The 20,866-nt window shown below is 39.7% G+C and overlaps 1 pseudogene; it reads left to right on the top strand.

Moving 5' to 3' along the window:
• The first annotated feature begins 1,353 nt into the window (after positions 1–1,353).
• LOC118007325 lies at positions 1,354–19,778 on the top strand (annotated as a pseudogene).
• Positions 19,779–20,866: the final 1,088 nt, after the last annotated feature.

The following is a 20,866-nucleotide window of genomic DNA, read 5'->3' as shown; positions in this document are numbered from 1 at the left end:
GTTGTCCTCCCTTTGGGTCTCACAACCAACCGTGGCCAATAAAGGCTTAAAATAGCTGGTCTTGCTAGGGATCAGAAGTAAGTCACTCTTCACATTTGTCATCATAAAAGTATGCTTTTAGGGTAAATAATTTTCAAACATGAGATATACAGTCTAGTTTTGGTTTGCAAGATGATAGGTCTACCTCTCAGATATTTACTAGTCACTATTTGTGTTAACATGCTAACAGTCATATATATCTTTGAAGTAAAGTATTTATAAAGGTATGAAATATCTTTGAGGTACTATTTCTGTGTCTGCTCCACAACTGTGAGTTAGCGATCTGGATGAAATTAATGTTTAACTAACATAATGACTGGTAACTTACAGACACCGTGTTTAACAAAATTGTAAGAAACCATCCTTTAATATGGATTATGTGATCATATATGCTGATCTTGTCATATATGTGATCATATATGCTGAACAAAGAGCGTATGAAGTGATGCTTTAAAAGCATAAGCTCCAGCCTCTGATGGCCTCTCTCTGCACCTCACCTTCCCTAGCACCTTCCAACTTGGCACATGACAAGGCCAGGTGGCTGACAGTTGGAGAAATCGAAACTCCTACAACATGGGGGCACAACATATGTTTCAAAATGTTTTTTAAGTCTGTTGTTTGAAGCCACTGAGAACAAACTGAGGGGTATTTGGCTTTTGAAAGAATGAAGCATAGTCACTGAGTGAGATCCAGATTCATACGGCTTTTTCATTGAGAGAACTTCCCGGTTGATCCCACATAAGTATGGGTTTGGAACTCAAACGGAATCTACAGTCATCCTGGCTTGAAGCAACAGAGAACCAGGTTTGGGGATGTCAGAGTGGCTGGAATCAGTAAAAAATCCCTGAGTGGAGGACACCACAGAAGAGTAGCCCCCAAATCTGTGTATGGTATCCTCGGCTGATGTCTAAACTACAGATGTGCTGTTGGGACTGTAAGAACCCAGACAGAAAGGCAGCAAGATGGGGATGGAACCAGAGCAAAGACCACAGGTTCTGCCCACAGAAGGGAGACATGATTTGGAGACCCGACACATGCCAGACAGAGGAGCTTAGGAAACACTTTGGGCTTTCCCAATATTTGCCCTACCAGAGTGTGAGACCAAGCAAGCTTCTACAAGTTCAAGGCCATCAGACAGTGATTTAACTGCCTCCCAGAATGAAAGTCAGTCTGCTCAGAGGATCATGCCCATGCAGCCTCTGCAATGTTCACTATGCAGTAAAAAAAGTAAGAGATTTGTGGAAATAGAGGAAAATTTGAACAATGGTGAAGAAAAAAAAAGTTACTATAAACAGACCCTAAAATGACCTCCCAATGTTGGAAATAGCAGACAAGAAATTTAAAGCAGCTGCTATGAACATGACCAAGAACCTGCATAGAATGACAGTCACAGTGAGTGAGCACACAAAGAATCTTAACTGGAAAATGAGGCTATTAAAAAAAATGAAAATTCTAGACATGAAAGTTACAATATTTGAAATGAAAATATAACAATATGGGTTTAGCAGAAAGAAGGGCCAGTAAACGAAACTAATAAATAATTTGAGAAAAAAAGAGGAAAAGATAATGTGCCACAACGTGAAAAAGAAAGAAGAATAAAGCAAAGTAAAGAGCACTTCCTTCTGACAAATCAAAAAAATGAAATAACACATTTTTATACTGGAGCCATTCCACTTGAGTTTATGAGACAACTAATACCCACCATAACTTACTTCATATTTTTACATTTACTATTACATTTATTATATGTTTTACTTATGAATATATGAGAGGAATTTTTGTACTTTTTTTAAACTGAAGAAGAACCTGAGTTTCAAAGAGATTATATGATTTATCCGATGTCCAAATTCAGAAGCCTACAGTTTCCAATATACAACAAGATATTCTAATATACAGCAGATTCTAAACCCAGACCTTTTTCTCACCCAAGGATTTATACATAAGAACTTATAGTTTTTAGACATAAATGCATATTGGTTAAATAATGAGAATATTAAGTGAGTAGTATTTTATGTCTTAATGAGATTTTTCTGAAGATTATGCCTACACTGTATGTATTATCTTGAATTATGAAATTTTCAGGGCTTAGTCTGTAGGGCAAAAGTGATTTAAGGCAGAAGAGATCTTTATACACATCCTTAAATTTAGAATGATTCCAGGACAGGCTGCTCTCATGAACCAGTGTTTTAGGACATACAGGCACTCACACGAAGTTTTAAAGACAATTTAATAGAACGTATCCTAAACCAAATAAACTGTAGACACCCAAAATATAAATTTATAACCTCACCTCCTGGCTAATTACAGAAAGGAACATAAAACAATAATAAAATAAAACATTTATTATTTAAATTGCAAAGACAATTGAAAAAATATTTTCATATAGTGCTGGTAGTAATGCAAGTTATAGCAATTCCTGCAGAAAAGTTAAGAAAGTAGATAAAAAGAATCATATGTAAAAATATGGATATACACTCAAGATGTATTAGTAGTCAAGGTTATTGTGCAAACATTAAACTTATATTGACTTAGTCATGTAACTTAACACTTAACGTATTAATCAAAAGGACAACACAAATACAGCTGTATACCATCTCAATTTGCACAAGGCAATATGTAGAATAAAATAGAAAGAGGTATAACATACCTCTTGGTGGTAGGGATATGGTAATTTTATGTATAATTAGGCTTTTACAAACATTCATTCATTCATCCTACCAGCAATATCAGTTACAACATTTTATGATAAGAAAAACATTTTAAACTATTATTGCCCATTAGGTAGTCCGTAATAACTTATCCGATGTCCCTTCTGTATATACTCCTTTTCTCCTGAACTTGCTCTTTTTGAATTGTACTCATTCTCCAAAGTACAGCTTGGAGATGTATTTAGAACATATAGAGTGTAAATAAGTAAATGATATCTCCCACGGTTTTTCTTTGGTCAGACCTTTCCTGACTCCCTCGGTGCAGGGCAAAACTAAGAACGCTGTGATTTCTGGTTCCTGATCACACTTTGCTCCTCTTCCACATTTCTTCCAGCAACTCAACAGTAGTAAGTTCCAAATTCTCAGGAGAAGGATTATAGAACACTTAATATTCTGTTCTCCAGAAGATCTCTGAGAGCACCTCGCACAGAGGAGGTATGCCAATACACTTTATGCTGCTTTGAAATCTTTGGCTCTTTTTAAAAACAACAGTTGAAAACCTTGTGGCAAGATCAAGGAAACAAAGTGAAGAAAATTAAAAATTGATGGAGTAATGGTTTGCTTTTCTTTCAAAGGTGATGTGACATTTTCATTTCTTTCAAAAAAGCCTAAATTTGTTGGATATATCCCCTGCCATGCTCCATTTCCAGAAATCAGATAAAACACTATGCATGTATATTTAGTTCTATATAAGTTCTATATATTTAATTTTATTTCACACTTTCCCTGTAGAATCTAAACTGTATTTGGAAGTTAACCACTGCATTCCACATCTAATTAAGGATGTAAGGGTTGATGTTCAAGGAACATAATCTCCACTATAGTCCATTATATTTTTTAAAGAAATACTTGAGACATATAGTCCCACAGATTATTTGCAGTGAGAAAAAAAGAAATACTTCTTTCACGCAGACATTAAGTTTTTTATGCTCGATAGGTATATATATATATACACACATGTAGAACTATTTTTAATTAGTCCTTCCATATCATCCCATTAGAACCCATGCAACCCTGTGAGGTAGGTAGCTCTATTACCTACACATGAAAGCAAGGGAAACAGTTGATGGGAGTTACCATTTTTTTGGCAACTAGCATATTCTAGTTGAACGGAAAAGGACACCTTATTATAAGGATATAGGAATGGGCCACAGAAGGTCTTTGTTCATTGTGTCCATCTCTTGGCTCCCTGTTGGTGCCATTCTGTTCTCCTTGCTCTCTCACCATCTCTTGATGGGGTTCTGTGTGTCTGCTTCTTGTGGAAGGGGGAGAAACATGCCAAGGCCACAGCCCCCATTTTACAAGGCACAGGCTCATCTTGAAGAGAGACAGTCTTCTTTAGTCCAAATTCCCCACAAGAGGGGCTTTCTATAGGCCCAGCGTAGCTCGGGTCCACCACCTACGCTTGGACCCCGTAGGCCATGGGTACAGTGGTCAGAGCTGAGACCTCACTACATGGCTGGCTGTATTGCTGGCCACGTGAGTGGAGACTGGGTGTAAGTGGACCCAGGAGGAAGAGGAGGCATTAGGTAGGTATTTCCTTCCCTGCAAGTGTGGTGGGATGTCCAGACCCAGTCACATGGGGAGCATCACAGAGCCTCGGAGAAGAGGCCAACTGGAGGACCACCCTCAACTTCCAGATGGGAGGATTCTTTCTTGCTAAAGGAAGAGGAAACGTTTTGACAGGAACCAAGATTGGGAATCTAGATTGAAATCTTTGGCTCAGTGTTCTGTTTTCTGAGTGAGAATGAGTCTGGGATTTAATGAGTCCAGGAGAGCTTTAGCCAGAGAGGGAACATGAAGTATTAGCCCTCCCAGGTCTTGACTGAAGGGATACTACTGAAGGTGGAAGAATTTTTTTTTCTTTGTATATATGGAAAAAGGCATTAGCTTTAACCATAGCAATACCACATCTTGATTTGCATGCTATGGACTATGCATCATTTTATTATTAAATAAAACCATGATTTTACTCTCCCTATTTTACTGATAAGGAATATGGGGCAACGGTTAAGAGAATTGTCTCAAAACAGAAAGTTAATGATGGAGAGGGCCAGCATGTATCTTCATGGGTTAAAGGTGGTTCCTAGATCACTCAGGCGGGTCTGGAGGGTCAGGAGTAGGATGCGTCCCCTGACGCCATTTGGGTGACCCCAAACAGGGCAGCACAAACACAGATGTACGCCATCTCAGTTTGTGTGAAACATGGGAGCAGTGCTGACTTCTGGCTGAGTGTGGAGGACTGATGGTGTAAAACTCAGCTTGCTGGAATAGGAGAGGGTATAAGGAAGAAGTCCAGAAAGTGTTTCTTTGAGAGTGAGATCACACAAGACTTGAGTCACCGGGCTGGGCCCTGACCACCCCCTGCACTGTTGGATGGTCACTTGTGCCATTGGCCCATCTAACATCTTCTAAGGGTAGGCTCCCCATTGCTGGCCGTGCCTTGCTTGGACTCCCAGGATACGTGCTGTCCTGTGTCAGCCAAGTGCACATTCAGACCCGTGGAAACCAAGCCTCCTGGAGCAGGGGCTGACTCACAGGACAGAGCCTCCTTCTGAGCAAGGAACTGGTTGTAGGTGCGCAAACACGGCTCAGAAAAAAGCAGAAGAAAGATGAGCAGTAAGAATGAATGGATTTTTATTGTCCAGACAGGAAGTTCTCCAGTGAGGTGTCCCCAGAGACCAGCCCAGCAAGGTCTGAGCTGCTGGGGGAGCTGTTTGAGCTTCAACCTAGAATTACGGAGAGCTGAATATTCAGGAGTCCTTAGGAATCACTTGAAAATGTCACCAAGGAGGACAGGATTCAGAAAAACCCAAACAGAGAAGGGGACTGCAGGCAAAGAAAGTCTCACTAATCACGTTGTTTGTAAGGTGCCTGACGATAGATCTTTATTAGGTCATAATAATGAGGCATTTCTTAAGGGCTTAGATCAGAAACTGATCATAACCTGTAATCTTGGTTTAAAATTATGAGATAAAAATATGACAGCTTCCAAAATACAAATTACAGTTGGGACTGTGCATCCTTAGTCTTTGCTCTTACTAAACTTATTTAAATTAGTGCTGAAGGAAATCTCAATTATCCAGCTACAGTGCATCCAGCTGGCATCTGGCTTTTTGACCGCGTGCATCATAAGTGACCCTACAGCAGAGAGACCACTGTGTGCTGTCTGCACGTACAGAAATGGTTACAAGTGACTGTCACCCCACGTCGGTCCCTCGCTGGGAATTAACGGGCAGTCTGTTGAAAGCCAACTCATAGGTTCAAAGGTCATGATGATATGACTTAGGCTCACATTTATCACAGGGATAAGATAAGACGCACTTCCTGTGAAAAGGCCAGCTTCAGAAAGAGCATCAGCATCCGTGTGTCGGCTGGTCTCTGGTGACTTTATTGTGCGCTGCGCTTTCTTTATAGCCTGCCTCTGAAACCACCTGTCCAGGGCACTTCCTGCTTATGACAGTTCCAGTTCCAGCATCCCACGGACACCACGCTAATTAGGACTATCCTCCACTCACTGAGAATACCTGACTCTGGCACATGGCCAGCAACAGGCAGACAAGGGTCCTGTGGCCACTCCGGTAAGAGAGGGGGAAGGATGCTTTCAAGTTGCTAATTGTTAGCCATGGAAGAGGGTTAGTGGGGAGCTGCCTGTGGGTAGAGTTAACTCAAATGCAGAAGACAGTATTAGGAAAGTCTTCTGTTCTAATGGGTGTGATTACAGAATGCAGAGTGTCGAAATACAGTGATGCAGCAATCCTCTTGCAGAAATATTTCGAAGCACCAAATAAAACAACCTTATTTTAATCTGATCTTATATTAAAATAGCTTTTTCAGTGGGCAGTGCTTTGGGAGTTCGGCTCCATTTAGCACTGAATAAAAAACTTGCAGAGATTCAAGAGCCACATCAAAGATAAAGAATCAAGTATAGTCATTTAGATGCAGCTCAAAGAGTGGAGGGCATTTATTCTTGTGATTGATCAGGGATTAAGTTTCCTTTCTAAAAATCTTTTTAACATATAGTATTGCCTTCTCAATGGTGTGATATAGGTACTGATGGTCTTGTTTTATTTTACAAAATAACTGAAATAGCATTCAAAAAAGAAACTTAAAATAAATATTACTGGAGCATCTCTGTAAAGAGACAAAACAATTTTTGCAAAATCTTCCAACCTCTCAACCTCTAGTATAAGCACCAACCAATTCACACTGCCTCTCTAAGGATGCAGACATATCATGAGTCCCCATTCGGAAGACCTAGAATTCCAAATGTGAATTTGGGACTTGAATTCTTACTGTACTAAGCATGCTTTTCATTGACATTATAAGAATGCTTTATTTCACAGAATCTATACACCAAATTTTATAAATCTCTTTATAATTTCAATTTTCAAAGTTTCATTTAGGTCAGAAGAAATTGTGGAATCCATCAACTTGAAGAAGTTGAGATTTCCTCAGAAAAATGCCTCATCTGTCTACCCTAGAGGCACCCAGTGCTCCTGAGTTGTGCGCTCTCCTCTATGCCACCCAAATCATGTGAACCATATTTCAAGAAGATTCCTAGAATGTTGTTTTGTACTACTTTACTGGTTGGGGGAGCAGAGCTAATTTTAACTCACTTTTGAAAACTTGATCACCCAAAATAAATTGCATCCACAAAAATAATATTTGATATTTATGCAAAAAATGTTTTTATTAATAAGTCAACTTATGAATAATTCTCTTGCAGATGTCAACCAATTCAGTAGCTGTTCTGGCTTCCACGTCAGAACATATTCAAATTAAAAGTAAGTTCATAGAAAGTTACACAGAAGATGAAAATAATTCCTGGGCCAGAGATTTTTCAAAACCACTTTTTTAAAAAGATTTTATGTATTTATTTGTCAGAGAGAGAGAGAGAGAGAGCACAAGTAGGGGGGCTGCAGGGGGAGAGGGAGAAGCAGGCTCCGGAGGAGGGACTCGATCCCAGGAACCTGGGAATCATGACCTGAGCCGAAGGCAGACGCTTCACCGACTGAGCCACCCAGGCGCCCTCAAAACTACTTTTTCTTAAGAGTTTTATGTGTCTATTTATCCTTTATTTGTTAATAAATATTTATATAAAGACAGCAATCCTCCTCTAGAGCATCATTTTATTTTCCTACTAGTATTTCACTTACAGATCAAATTTTTTAAATCTAATTTCCCAATTATAGTCTTTGGAGTAGTCCAGCACTCTAAGACTTTATACCTAAAGGTCCATATTTAAAATAGTAATAAACAAACAATGAACTTGTTCTGTATTATACTTAAATATTAGAGATGAATCACTGAGCTTATTTTTAGAGCGGTTGACCATCTTTTCAATTCTTTTCGAAGGAATATGTGGTGAATGTCTCAGAAATAAACTCATATTTAAGAACAAGAGCACAGAAGTAACAGAAACATTTCTGAAGATAGGAATTTTAAAGAACTGAATTTAAAAAATTAAAAACTAGTATGGTTTTAGGTAAAGGTTACAAAGCTACAAAAACTAGTCATGAATAAAAATGCTATCTTAATCTATATAGTACAATGTTTAAAGCTGAATTTTTAATAACTGTAAATATGCCATTAAGATACTCTTTCATTGTGTTTTATCTCTTTATGTTAATATGCATGTTTTAATTAAAATAAGCTGGAGATTTGGCATTTTGTAACTAAGCTAAAGCAAGAGTATTTGTTTTTTTCCACGCCATTAGGGGGCGACGTCCCCCAGGGCACTGCCTGCCAGGTAACCCCAGGGAGGCTCAAGGCTTAGAATTAATTGTGGCCTCTGCAATATACCCTCAATAAAACTATTCTCTTATCTTTTCTCCTCCCCTCATTCTGTTTTGCAAGTTGAATAGAGATAAGCCTGGTCAATGTTTACACCAGAGGTCAAGGATGCCTCAGGAGTTGCTTGAAGTCACTGAAGATACATTTGTCAGCGAGACCCCTTCTCCCCTTGAAGCTAAAGGATGAGGGGCAGGGGAAACATGGCACCAAACCAGGCGTCCTGATTGGGTTTAGTGAGCTTTAAACACACACACACACACACACACACACTACCGTATAGTATACATAGCTCAGAACACCAGAATACCTGTTCAACCCACCAAAACAAATGGCAACAAACAGCAGAAACCTACTGTTTCTTGCGAAACCAGTATAGATGGAAGTGTTGGCTCCAGAGGGTCTTCACCCCAACCAGAGGATATCTCCATGAAGGAAGAGAACCTCAGCCAAGATTTCTATGCTTCCTTGCTCTGCAAAACTGAAGACAGTGATAATGAGGACTGGGAGAACCCTCAGGTCCTCAGTGACCAGGTTAAGGCTATCTACCAGGTAGGTCGATCTAAGGTCTCTAAGGCAATCCATAAATCCCCACTTCTTATGGAAGAGAGATACACTGACCCATGCGGCCATCCTGGTGGATGGGCTGGTGAAGGCCACTCCAAGTTTAGGCTGCTGCAGGAGACTCTGTTCATAGGCATTGCCATCATGGACCCATTTTTACAGGTTGAGCTGGCTTCTCGTAAGAAGCTCCAGCTGGTTGGAATTATTGCTCTGCTCTTGGCTTCCAAATATGAGATGTTTTCTCCAAATATTGAAGACTTCATTTACATCACAGACAATGGTTATACCAGTTCCCAAATCTGAGAAGTGGAAACACTGATTTTGAAAGAACTGAAATTTGAGTTGGGTCAACGTTTGCCACTACATTTTAGTGTGTGTGTGTGTGTGTGTGTAATCAATTTAGATTTCTGGCTATTTGTTGTCATTACATCACACACACTATTTTACACACACTATTTTACAACGAGGTCTACTGGAATTTGGAGTTTTCAGTTCAGCTACTCTGGCAAAATTCCAAATTGTGGAATTATATGTTCCCTGTTCTAACCCCTTCTATCCTGTTAATTCAAGAAATGGCAATCTTCACCTGTCTTATTTAGTTATTCACCCCTGGTTACATTAGACTGTAGCATTAACTCATGGATTCCATTTTAATTTATCCATTGGCGACTCCAGGAGATCCACACTCATCAACATAACCCCTGATTCTCACAGGCCAACTAACAGGACTTGGGTTCAGCCCTTTAATCTCCCTGGAGCTTCCTTTCCTGACATTCCCCACCCCACTCTTGGTATTCTAGAAACACCAGGTGTCTTGTAGCTCCTCACACTGTGTGGGTTCATGCTATCCCTCCTTCTTTTCTCGCTCCTTCCATATTTTCTTTGCCTGAATCACCCTTATTTGTCTTTCAATCCCAAGTGAAGCGTCTTCTCATCAAGGCTGTGTGCTCATCCACGTGACCAAATTCAGTTGACTCTTTTCTCAAGGTGACAACATTATACTAGAATCAAATTGTGTTTATTTCTTTTTTTAAAAATGTATTTATTTGAGAGAGAGAGAGTGGGGGAAGGGCAGAGGGTGGGGGAGAGAGAGAATCTCAAGCAAACTCCACACTGAACAGGGACCCCAGTTCAGGGCCCAATATCACGACCCTGAAATCATGACCTGAGACAAAATCAACAGTCAGACACTTAACTGACTGAGCTTCCCAGGCACCCCAAAGTGTGTTTATTTCTATTTCCCCACAAACCTATAAGCACTTTCAAAATAAGTACAAAGATAAGTCTTTCTCAAATCAGACCCCAAGCTCTGGTTTACAGTGACAACTTCTGTTATATTGAACTCAATTAATGCTGGAGAGGAAAATCAGATTGTGGAAACGGGTAACATGGTTCCAAAGAATCCTGAAGTTAGTAAGAATGAAAGAAAGAGAAAATACTGAGTTAGGCAAAAGAGAATTGAGTTGGTGGAAGATAATTATTTGTATGAAAAGGCAATAAGGAACATCCAGGGCTGACAATCAACAATGAGTTAAAACAGCATGTTTCTATCCTTGGAAAAGGGCAAAAGCTAAAGGAAATGAATCAATAAGTTTATTTTAGTCCATGCTTATTGTCTGAATTATATTTGTATCTCCTATGCTGTGACTCTCCATCCCTTCCACCCCATAGCTTGCTAAAATCATGATTGTCTGGTAGCAACGCTGGAGTGAGCAAATGAACAATAGTCAGGTACTGAGGCATTATTACATTTTCCTGATAAAGCAAACGAAAAGCTATGTATTTTATATCACAGCATAAAACTGTCCATATCATGTATTAAGGGTAAGGTACAAACAATACTGCATTGATGTTCATAACAATATTGTATAACAGTTCTTACTTCTCAAAATTGACAATGTTTTTTGTTTTTTTTTAAGATTTTATTTATTTATTTGACAGAGAGAACACAAGCAGGGGGAGTGGGAGAGGGAGAAGCAGGGAGCTGACGCGGGGCTTGATCCCATGACCCTGGGATCATGACCTGAGCCGAAGGCAGACGCTTAAGGACTGAGCCACCCAGGCGCCCCCAAAATTGACAATGTTAAATTCACTGCACAGCAAGAGGGAGAAAGGGGGAAGAAAAGTTAGGTGGATAAATACTGAAATACTGAGTATTCACGGTAAGTGCTAGAAATGTTTGCAGCAGGCAGCAAGTATTATTCAAGCCTCATATCATTACTGCAAAACTATTTCCCGAGCTTACTTGGAAAACTACCCAACACTGACTCAAACCACAGTATCCAACAGTTGTTCTCTCTTTTCACCAGGTACTCAATAAACCGGCGATCCTGGCTTTAGAGGTGTTTGCATTAAAACACATGAATTAAAAAAAAAAAAAAAAAAAAAAACAGTAATATCATTTATTTTATTTTAAAAATTTTTTTAAAGATTTTATTTATTTATTTTAGAGAGAAAGAGCAGTAGGGAGGGACAGTAGGAAAGGGAGAGAGAGTCCCAAGCAGACTCCGCACTGAGTACAGAGTCCCACACGAGGCTTGGTCTCATGACCCCGAGTCACAACCTGAGCCAAATCCAAGAGTCAGATGCTTCACTGACTGCACCACTCAGGTGCCCCTCATTTATTTTATATATAATATATGATTTATACATATCATTATTTATTATACTAGTAATTGTTATTACTTACAACAGCTCTGAGACGTAGGTTTTACTGGATCAGCTGTATGGGTGTGAGAGCCGTGTCTCAGAGGGTGCATACTGCAGGATCCAGGGCTTACCGCCTGTCTACACTCATGCTGGTATTGGAACGCAAACTCTTCTGACCCAAAATGCCAATGGTGCAAGCATATAGGCAATTGGATAATCCTAGATGCAGAATAAAGTCATACATCATGGGTGGAGTTGTGCCTCTTGTTCATGGTCAATATTCTCCTGCCATCAGTCACCACTGGGGTTGTACCGTTTTGTGCTGATTAATATCACCTCCTGGGATCCAAACAGAAGGAATCACCGCAGAGACTCTGGGCGCATGTGCATGGACTCAGCTTGAGGAATGAGAGGGAAGGCCTGATACTTTGGGGCCGGGAAGAAACTAACTAACACACTATACCTAGAAAACTTTGTTCTATTCCTGATACGGCCGCCAACCAGCTATCCAGTCTGAGAGATATCACTTAGCCTTAATCTTGTCATAGCAAAATGCAAGACATGGGGCAAGATTTTTATGTCCACTTCTAGCTTTCCAATTATTTGAGCTTGTGTTTGTCGACAATCTGAAGGATCAAATCTAAAAAGGTGATTTTAGAATTTGAGAGGCCACGGTCTGCATCGTGACTCAGCTGCATATTAGCTATGAGACTTTGGACAAGTTACGTAATCTTTTTACACATCTGTCTGCTCACCTAGGAAGTTAGTAATAACTATTTTATGAACTTACAAAAAGCATTAGAGTTAGTACAAGGAGTCTACTGCGCAATGTGTCTATGGATATCATTGTGGTTGTTGTTAATTGCTTATTTGATTCAATTGTTTATCTGAAAAGCTGAGTGCTACCCCTGGAGGGGTCCCAATTCTCCCATTCTAACTCTTTCTCATCTATGCAGGGACTTAGAATTCATAACACAGAGCTGTCTTTCTGATTTATCCCTGCAGCAATTTAACAATCACAGGCAGGACTAGCCTTTAGTATTGTCAAAAATCAACCTGCTTATAATCCCACAAAATTAGCTCTATCTCTAAGACAAAAAGCTGTCTTGACTGACAGAATCGCCTTTGAAAGTGCAAGTTCCCAGAGAGTGGCCACCTTGAATTTCTAGTTCAGCTTTCAATAGAACCAGTTAATGAGAATAGGCTGGGTATGTGGGGAGAGAGAATGCAAGTCCAGAGAAAAGGAAGGAGTAAGGGCATCAGAGAAAGGAGCAGGAAGGAAGGTGGGCTTCTAGAGCTTCTCTTGTCCTTAGTAGAGTTCTCTTTCTTCCTATCTCTCTTGGCTCTGTGGACCCATGATTCAGGAAGAGGTAGAAGAGGCATAAGCTTTGAGATTTGGCTCCACAGTTCATGTGATACTTGCAGAAACCTATTCCTTGACCTTGGATATAACTCTTAATTGCTGGGACATCTAGGCTTTTCTGGTAAGATTGGTGTCATCTCTGACCTGCTTATCTGAAAAGTTTCATATGGGACTCAGAGGAGAAGAGAAATATAGGAATGTTTTGAAGGTAGAACTCCTCATGCAATGGGGAGTAATCATTTGCAGTAATTTTACATACATTCTGTATTCTTTGCCAACTTTCTATATTATCCAGTTTCTTCCAGTACTACCACTTCTTTTATGGGCCATAAGATTAGATTTAATTATCATTAGAATCAGGTGTATTTCTTATGTAAAATTAATATAATTGTATGGAAATGCAAATTTATGCAAATATCATGCAAATGAAACCTCAGTGCATCATGTTGAGCTCCCCATAGAATACAGAAAACCAGGCATGGATCCTCTTACAGGAGTAAACATAAGCTTGAACATACACATTTTATGGCATAATTAATCATATGCAATATTACAAGAGTTGTAAGCCAAATTTCCAGTAAATAAAAATGAATTATGAGGCACATACACTTTTAATTCGAGAAGCTGTCCTAGGGTTTGTGATACACACGATTACTCTTGCAATTACCAGGGGTGAGGCATGATTCTCATTTCCTTTAAGGAGGTATGAGAATGAAGACATGATTCAGGGCAGAATGGGTGTCGGAAATAAAGACTGAAAGTGTTCCCAAGTAAAAGGACATAGTCTTCAAGGTAAGGTCTCCAAGTTGGATTTATTTGTATTTATTTACACTTTGCATAATTGTGGTGTAATGTGATGACTGGATCATAATACATCTTCCATTAGTGCTTTCTGGTATTTAGTATTCTGTAATAAATCACCCTGGATGTGTTTATTTATTCAGTAGAGATTTAATAGTTACTTAATATGCACAAAATGGAATGCTAAATACAAAGGGAAGTTCTTTGCTCTCTTGAAGTTCTTGGATAACTCAGGAGATAAGACAAGAGCAAGATTCATTAGAATTCATGGTAGAAGACCAGGGGAGGTTCAAGAAGCCTTTAGGGAGGCAATATGTTGGCTCATGGTATTGAAAGAGAAATAGAATTTATAACCTTGATATATGTTTAGGATTTTGTCAGAACCTCTGTTCAGAAAGAATTAATTTTCAGACTAATTTGATATCAAGGGGCCTTCATGAAATTTCTATAAGCCTGGCTTTCTCTTTAAAAAGATGTTTTATTATCCAATATGTTTCATTAGTTGTTTTTATGTGGTCTCTAAGTGTTCCTTTTATTAGACAAATAATTTCTAATTCCTATTATGTGTCAGGCACTAGGTACCAGGTGTTGGGAATATAAAGTTAACAAGGTAGGGTCATTCCTGGCCTTCATGAAGCATTTAGATTAGTCAGGGAGATAGATATTAAGTAATCAAATAGATAATGACAGTGATTGTGAGTGCTGTGGGAGAAGTGGAAGATCCTGTTGTGTGCCTTGCATGGTAATGCTTACTGTATGACTGACGCACTAGTTAGGAGGACACCAAATAAAGCAGAAAGAAGGATGGTCTGGGATGCAATGTGGACAGTGAGGGCAGAGAATAGTAATCAACGGACAGGATGTCCAGAGGTGCTGACACATGCCAGGTCACAGTGATGGTCTTGCAGACCTGGTGACTTTTCACACTAGGAGTGTTTTAAAGAGTTGTTTTGTTTTTTGTTTGTTTGTTGTTGTTGTTGTTGTTGTTTAGAAAGGGAGAGAGAGCAGGGGGAGAGGGAAGGGCAGAGGGAGAAAGAGAATCTCGAACAGGCTCCCGGCTGAGTGTGGTGCCCAATGTGGGGCATCAATCTCATGGCCCTAAAATCACAACCTGAGCTGAAACCAAGAATCAGATACTTAACTGACTGCACCACCTGTTTTAAAGAGTTTTATATAAGCCTATAGTATGATCACTTTTACTTTTTTCTTTAGAATCGCTCTGGCTTCTGTGAGAAGAAAGTGTTTGCAAGAGGTTAGAGTGCTGCTAAGGAGAAAGTTTGGGACATTTGGCCATATGCCCAGAGGGAAGGAAAGCAGTTCAGCCTAAAGCAGCACTAGAGGTTGAGATACATGGACACACATGAGGGAAAAGGAAGGGCAGTGGCTGCACTTAGGGGTCGTCCAAGTGGGTTAACAGACAGGAAAAGCTGAAGGATCATTTCCGGTACTTTGTCACACAGGTGAATAGGAACACTCTTCATAGAGAAGAGTGCCACTAGAGAAGGAACATATTTTTCGTTGTGCTGAAATTAATTGTGGTTTATCCAAGTGTTGATATTAGGGATCACCGGGTAGATATGTTTGGAACTTGGAACAAAGTTCTAAAAATAGCATATAAAAGTGATAGTCTTAGACACCAGTAATAATCGGTCTCCACAGTGGAAAGAACCGAGAGAAGCGGTCTCTTAACTCAGTCTGCTCAGTTTCCCCATTTTCTGCCCCAAAGGGAACAAAAGAAAAGCAGAAGAAGCACCCAACCACACAAAAAGAGGTGAGCAAAACTCAGAGCTCTGGATGACTAGATGTATGGCTTTGGTCAAATGCCCTGATCACTTAGAACCTCAGGTCCACTGCTGTGGAATGAGGACACACATGGATTTCCACAGAACATTTGGTTTACTAAGTATGATGGTATATGGAAAGTTCAGGACAAAATTGAAGTTAACTTTCCCTGACTCAAAACTCTCCTTTCTCCCCCCGACTCTTTCTCCCAACGAAAACATACAGACTTGGGGATGGGGGCCACCTAGTTGGCTCAGTCGGTCAAGCAACCCACTCCTGATTTCGGCTCAGGTCATGATCTCAGGGTGCTGAGATTGAGCCCCGTGTCCGGCTCTGCGCTGGGTATGTTGCCTGCGTAAGATTTTCTCTCTCCTCCTTCTACCCCTTCCCCACCCCATGTGGCACATGTGTGCTCTCTCTCTTTAAAAAAAAATAAAATAGAAATAAAAATAAAGTAATAATAATACAGACTTGGGCTTTCATTTCCTCTTTTCTCCATCTCAAGAAAATGTTCAAAACATCTTAGAATATATTGATTACAATAACTTTTCTCTCCTGTGCACCCACATAAGCACACACACCCAGATACAAACTTACAAAAGCCTCAAATTGGAAAATGGAGACAATTTAGCTACCTGAGAGCAAGTGCTTTGTAGCCTAATGCTATGGAGTTTTAAACTAAAAGCCAAAGAATGAACAAAACAAAAAATATAGCCACTGGATTTGTAAATTTTTAATTACTAAGGACAAAGAGGAAATCAAAAGAGGAGAATATTTAGAAAGTAACAAACCCTGAATAAAAATGAACCTAGTAAAAGTCTTAAAATACTTCATATCTAACCAAATGGGTACTAAAAATGGAACTAAACAGCCAACCTGGAGGGAAAACAAACAAAAACCCCACAGGAAAGGAGAAGACCTGTGTTTTCCCTCTGGTTTCCCTCTAGGCACCTGCTGATGAACTTTGGGGCCTCCGGAAGTCAGACATGGCATTAACTCTTTGGCCGAGGGATGTGCTTCATTTGCACACTGGGAGCTCTAAAGGCCAGGTCTCATCAGTTTCTCTGTCTTGTCCCTGTTTGCCATACACCACAGTGCTGGCTACATCCTGGAGTCAGGATCACCCAGAGAGGTGTTCTTGCCCCCCTGCAGTGGGAGGGGGGCTGGAGATAGACGGGGATTTGATGCTTTAAGCCACACTGAGATTTTGCGGTGCTTGTTACCGCAGGCCCCTTATCCAGATGGACAGGCCAGCCAAATGTATTCAAATAAGGGAAAACACTAAAAGATAACAGCAGGAATTAGTAGAAGGGAATGTCCCATGCCACAGGAAAGGAGGAATAAATCTAAGACCTCTGATAAAGTTCTGATTGATTAAATTAAAAAATTGAGCAAGAATACACACGTAAAAAAATTTTTAGCAACAAGGGGAGCCTGGGTGGCTCAGTCGTTAAGCGTCTGCCTTCGGCTCAGGTCATGATCCCAGGGTCCTGGGATCGAGCCCCGCATCGGGCTCCCTGCTCGACGGGAAGCCTGCTTCTCCCTCTCCCACTCCCCCTGCTTGTGTTCCCTCTCTCGCTGTGTCTCTCTCTGTCAAATACATAAATAAAATATTAAAAAAAAAATTAGCAACAAATCAGGGGGTATAACCTCAATTCTAGAGGATAAAAATGTTTAACTTTTATGAATGTTATACATTATATAAAGTACTATGTTCATAAGTTTGCAAATATACTAAAAGATATTTTTTCTAGGGAAATGTAAGTGAAAAGAATTCTATAAAAAAGTACCTGGTTCACGTGTTTTAGGAGCTTTGTATGTTCTTCAACGAATACATACTTTCTAAAGCATTTCAAGTTTCAAAACATAGAAAAAAGATCAATATGTTTAAAAGACTGATGACCTAGATATCTATCTAAGCCTGCATGAATGCAAATACACACACAATTTCAAGGTTACAAGGATGTTCCAATACTGCAAGAATTTAATGCATATTTCCTAATTAATGTGTATAATTCATCTAAGTAATAGTTTAGAAGTGGAAATCCATCCACTCTTTTTGAGTGGCAAAAAAACTAATTTTAAAATGTAAAATACTTTCCTGATTAAAGGAGATGTCAGTAAATTTGTTATGGAAGAGAAATGCCTTAATATGATAAATGGAGTATATCTAACACTGGTTTTAAGTATCCTAATTAATTCAAAGCACAGTGGAATTCCTATTAAAATCAGGAACAAAACAATCAGCCCCATTATCACTGTTATAATTCAACATTGTTCTTGAAGTTCCAGCCAATGCATCAGGCAAGAAATATAAATACTTTGTATAAACAATGGAGAGATTACCATTACACTCAAAAGGCCTGATAGTCACAATAGAAAGTTTAGTAGTCTCAAACGAGGACTTATTCAAATTTTTAAGAATTCATAAAGCTGAAATAATGACATCCAAATTTCATCTGTTTATGATTAGATGTGTTACATGAATTGCTTCCAGGCCAGGAAATTACACTGGGTTAGAGTCCACTAAAAATAAGCTAACAAAGACAACATAGAGACATGTTTATTAATTATACTTTATCTTAAAAATAAAATATTGTTTAATAAAATATTATTTAACAAAAATATATCATTTAATAAAAATATTAGGATTTTGTCAATATATACTATTATAAATAGCTCTTTATAAGGACTCAGCCATAGTTCTGAAATGGTGCCCAAGGTAATTTACGTCCACACATCTTCTTCTGTTCAAGACTTAAAGAAAATTGTTGTCTCTTTGATTAAGGTATTTTGTAAGGGTTACCATTACTCTCCACGCATGCTGGCTGAAGTTGTCTGCAAACTTTTACAAGAAATAAAAGCCAAGGGCACCTGGGTGGCTCAGTCGGTTAAGCGACTGCCTTCGGCTCGGGTCATGATCCTGGAGTCCCGGGATCGAGTCCCGCATCGGGCTCCCTGCTCGGCAGGGAGTCTGCTTCTCCCTATGACCCTCCTCCCTCTCATGCTCTCTGTCTCTCATTCTCTCTCTCTCGCAAATAAATAAAATCTTAAAAAAAAAGAAAAGAAAAGAAAAAGAAATAAAAGCCAAGTCCTTTGCTATTTCGAAGCATGATGCCCCAGCAGCTTGTCTGATACTCAGCATTGCTTCTTCAGCAGTAACTAAGCAATGACCCCTCCCCCCAGGACCACCACCTCCTCCCAGTTTGGATAACTGTTGCTCTTGCTTAATATAGAACAATAAGCTTAGATGGCATAGCATGACTGACTATTACCGATTTTATTTCTATTCCCTAAGCTAAGTGTGAGTTTTTTGCCTCGCTAGAGAACTCTGATGTAAATAAATATTTTTCAACTCTTGAAACCCTTTATTGCATTTATTACTGCTAAGTTGTTGGGTGTTGTCATCCAGACCACAAGAATTCCTGTTAAGTGGCTCTATTGAACAAACTCACTATGAGTTCAGGATCAAAAACAGCTACATTGATTGACTTGTTTGCTCCAATCTTACGGAGAGTTAATTCATGTAATTGTCGTATTTTATCTTGGCTTGGCTGCTAGGGGAATTGAACTCCATCTAGCACAAAATGGTATGCTAAGCATTTCTCTGTGCTGGGTTTACCCTGGCTGCAAGTTACTCTACCCCCTCCTGTTCCCTCACACTATTCCAACTTTATCATTTATTGTCTCTTATTGAGACTTCTTAGTGTATGTTACCTTATTTTATCAAGGAACTAAGCAATATGCATATATAAATTCTGCTTAAATTTCGCAAGTTGGCATCACATACTATTTTTTAATTGTCTCCCTGTTTTCTTCCCTCTTCATTCTCAACCATTTCCATCTATCTTTTGCCTGTGTGTCTACCATTTCCCCTGTCAGAATATTTTAATCAAAGGAATAGCCTCAGTGAAGCCGTAAACAAGGCTCCGCTCTGTGAAGGTGGTGATCGTATTCTCACTGTGGATTTCGAGTCTTCTTACCAACAGCATGGTCACATGTCTGAAGAAAGGCAAAAAGGTGAATTTTCAGAAAGAACAAATGCAGATCAGTCCTTTGGGACGTCCAAGTACCCGTAGGATCTTGTGAACTGCTAATTGCTTTAAATACCACTCTTGAAAGTGGTCCAGGGACGGTGAGTCTGTACAGTGTCTTATTAGCTGAATCAATATCTATGCTTTAAAAATTGGCAAGAACACGAAGACCTTGAAGCTTCTTTTGTTACAAGGAAACCAAAATGGAATATTAAATATTTAAAAAGTAGGTCAGACTTAATAAATGCATTTTCAAGTAATCCAGCCTTTAAATTAAGCCGCAGTATGGAATAGATGGATTTGAGACGATGTGCCGGCAGCCACGCCAGTCCACATCGGTGCTCCTATTATGTCAAAATTCTATTTACACAGAAATAGCTTAATGCAAATTTACATCCAAAAAGCCACAATAAGGACCCAGAAAATTAAACACCTAATTCTCAGTAGAGGCAAATGTGCCGGCAGGGCGGAGATTATGCCAAGACTTGGTGTCATAAAGTCTGGAAGGCACGGTGACAAGGAAAAGAGGTTGTGACAAACACACACACACATTACCACGGAGATGTCAGAATTCCCATCTTGCTTCCACCACACGATGACAGGATTTTCCCCACTGCATTGAGAATGATGTTTTCCAGCCACTGCTAACAGGCTCTGGGAATGGGGTGGTTTTAATGAAATACACCCTGGGCTCTGCAATCTTTCAATGCACGAGCTAGGTGGATGTATTTTATAACCTTTTCTCTGTCACTGAGTCGGGGACGGTGCTGCTGGCCTGATTCCACGAAGATCGTCTTCCTGGGGAAGATGGGCGGGCCAGAACTGTCAGCATCTGTCTCTATTTGAGGCAAAGACCAGAGGACTTGGCTGATACTTGTCTCTTGAATAAAGCAGTAATGAACAAGGCACAGATCAACGCTCTATTTAAACTCCATCAATCTGCTCCCGGTGCTTTGCATGGGGACTGCTTTGCCGGGCACGAGGGCAATCTGGATTGATCCCCAACTACCCTCAATTGTTTTAACCCTGCTCAGCACGGGTACCTACTAAAAGCACAAGATCCATCCGATGAAACAACTCTAGAGATCAGTTAGCATACATTTTCTGACTTCTGGGTGCACCTTAGAACACCT

This window comes from Mirounga leonina, unplaced genomic scaffold, assembly GCF_011800145.1.
Source record: "Mirounga leonina isolate KUSES-001 unplaced genomic scaffold, KU_Mleo_1.0 Mir_118, whole genome shotgun sequence".
NCBI classification, from domain to species: Eukaryota; Metazoa; Chordata; class Mammalia; order Carnivora; family Phocidae; genus Mirounga; species Mirounga leonina.
This window is presented reverse-complemented; position numbering and strand designations above follow the sequence as displayed.